The sequence below is a fragment of the Myodes glareolus genome, chromosome 19 (genome assembly GCF_982192425.1).
Source record: "Myodes glareolus chromosome 19, mMyoGla1.1, whole genome shotgun sequence".
NCBI classification, from domain to species: Eukaryota; Metazoa; Chordata; class Mammalia; order Rodentia; family Cricetidae; genus Myodes; species Myodes glareolus.
Genome location: NC_142044.1, coordinates 58,701,497 through 58,704,408, shown reverse-complemented (window position 1 = coordinate 58,704,408; position 2,912 = coordinate 58,701,497). Strand labels below are relative to the sequence as shown.

The following is a 2,912-nucleotide window of genomic DNA, read 5'->3' as shown; positions in this document are numbered from 1 at the left end:
CAAATCACTCACCCTTTGGAGGCTTCAGTTTCTTCATCTTAAAATAAAGATAATTCTAAGTACACTCAGTAGATTTAAAACCAGAGCTCATGAAGTTGAGGGGAAGTAATTGTGGGGTAGGGAAAGAATGAAGGGGAAGGAATGGGGGTAGAGTTGATCGAAACATATTATATGCATATATGGAATCTTCAAACAATATAAAAAAGTTGATGAAGGCAATCCTCTTATAGTGTATGCCTCATAGACTTGTTGAAAGAAACAAATGAGTTAATTCAGAGCTTAGACCAGCGAATGTCACATAGTAAGAACCGTACGCTGCTTGGTCAGCATAGCATCAAGAATAAGAGTTTCTGCTGCCCAGCCACTTTCCAGTTATTTTTAGACTTACAGGACAAAGGTTTCACCCAGAAGCTCACGAGCAAGGCCATGCTTTATTCTATGACTAGAGAAGATTCATCAATGTTACTCCAGGAGCAATGAGCACGGCTCTCTTATTATACGATGGTTATGTATCAGGTTCTGTCCAGTGCTTTCTGGTTGTCAGGCATTTGCTGAATTCCTCCTGCTTGAATGAGATGTTGAGGATCCAACAGTGAAGCCAAGGGCTGCTTCCTGTCTGGGATGGAGATGTTATTAATGTTCTTTGGTCATGAAGAAATTGAGCCCTTATGAATTTAAGCAGCTTATTTATTACCTGGTTACTATGTGAAGTTTCTGAAGAGCCATTTGGCCCCAGAGTGTGTGTTCTGCCCACTCCATTTTGCTTTGCCCTTGGCAGAACAATAAAGAGCATTGGCGATTCAACAATACAGGCACATTTGAGATCGTTTGACTATCATACAGAATAATGTTGGTAATGGGTTGTAATGCATTATCTTAACAACACAAAAGCCCAAATCCTGAGTCATAAAGGGATGTGGCAGCTGGAAGAGAAGGCTCTTCTAAGACAGGCACTTACATAAAGAAGTAAGGAAGGCCCAGAGAGACAGCTGCACGGTAACAACACTGACTGTTCTTGCAGTGGACCTGGGTTCAGTTCCTAGCATTTGCGTGGTGGTCACAACCATCTGGTGATTCTAGTTCCAGGGGACACAAGCCCCTCTTCTGATCTCCACAGGCACCAGGCATTTACATGGTGCACTACATGAATGTTAAACACTCATACACATAAAATAAAGTAAATCTAATTTTTAAAAAAGAAATAATGAAATTAGAGAGCTTATCATCATTTCCAAACCTCAATTTAATAATAATCGATTAAACCAAGTATCAATAGTGAATCCTAGTTATTAGATAAAATCGTATTGGGGATATGGGTGTTAATAGTCTTTTTGCACCCCACTGACTGTGTTTACCTTATCAAGTACAGTTCAGTGTGCATTGGTGTGGTTGTGGAGCAAGAGAGAGAGGCGAGATAAAGAGAAGAGACATTGATAGTAAGCAAAGTATGAATAACCTAGGGAAGGGATGTAGATGTTCTTGTGGGGCTGGAGAGATGGCACAGCCATTAAGAGCACTGGCTGCTCTTCCAGAGGTCCTGGGTACCCCAGCAACCACATGGTGGCTTGCAACCATCGTGGTGGGAACTGATACCCTCTCCTGGCATAAAGTCATACATGCAGACAAAGCTCCATATGCATAAAATGAAACCAGTAGACATTCTTGTAGTCTTTCACCTTTGAACATTTTTAGAATTTGAGGACGGGAAAAATGCTGAACACTACAGTTCTTTGCAAACTAACTAAAGCCCGACGACTGGCTATGTCTATAAGCAACACTACGGAAGGCGGAAGTTCCCTTTACCTCCAGGAAGATATGTTTACTGCATAGCTTCCAGAACTACAGGTCTTTGCATGCACTGACGAATAGAGTTTAGCTAATGTGTCTGAATTCCAATTTCTGAGAAAGCAAATCTAATTACTCTAACTCTGGTTCAAGTTTAGTTGTCTCTAGGCTAGTCACCAGCAATGGAGTTGCTAAGAATGTTTTAACTGCACAGATACACTGTGGAGCCAATTTCTGGGGTGGGAAGGGATTGAACATCTGCTGGCTGGGTCCCTCCAAAGGGTCTATTACAGAGGGATTGCTGAGCTACATTGTCATGAGGAGTGAGTGGGGGTTTGCCAGGAAAAGCAACTGTGGTGTTGGCAGTCAGCTGGGGAGAGGTTCCACTCAGGCATTGTTCTCCAAAGCAAAGAACACACAGTGTCTGCTCCCAACATGCACAAATCAATAAATTAAACATCTACTTACTATTCTATATTATAAAATAGACACACTGGTTCAGCTTAATAGGTATGAAATAAAATGGAGTCAGAGTTCGTAGATTCCCTTCCCTGAATCCAGTGTTTCGTGAGCTCTATTTCGCAACACCTCAACAGTTTCTATTTATGGCTGGGACTTGTTTGTGGCCGTTCCCACATTTGTTAGCACCTACAGGGGCTTTTAATTTGGTTTCATAAAGCAAAATGGAAAAAGTAATTAAAATCTTTATGCTTACTTACTTCGGAATGAATTGTGTATAGTTTCTGATTTCCTCCATGATGGTTTAGACTTGCCAGTCGTGAGTCTGTTCTTGAAAGTAGCAGACACTTGATCTCTCTTTCCTTAGACCTGGCTCCCATTCTCGGCTCTCCCATGAGTTCTGTAGTTATTGTTTGGAATACTGATCTTCTAGCACCTTTTCTTCTTTTTCTCTTCAAGCCTTTTCATCAGAGACTTCTGTTTGGCAGAACTGAAACGTGTAAATATATATATATATATATATACACTTTATCTGAAGATACACAGCATAAACAAACTAATAGATTATATGTCATAAATGTCTCACTAATTTTTTTTAAGAAAGGAAGTAAAATAAAGATAAGTGGATGTAATAATAGCTTCATTAAACATAGGACTTATATTAGGAT

At 40.3% G+C, this 2,912-nt stretch overlaps 1 long non-coding RNA gene across 1 annotated transcript; it reads right to left on the bottom strand.

Annotated features, from left to right (window-relative positions):
- Positions 1-412: 412 nt before the first annotated feature.
- On the bottom strand, positions 413-2,680 carry LOC146891024 (uncharacterized). Its single transcript, XR_014998160.2, has 2 exons — positions 2,505-2,680; positions 413-616 (listed from the first exon to the last, which is right to left on the bottom strand). It is a non-coding gene; the product is annotated as an uncharacterized LOC146891024 (long non-coding RNA).
- Positions 2,681-2,912: the final 232 nt, after the last annotated feature.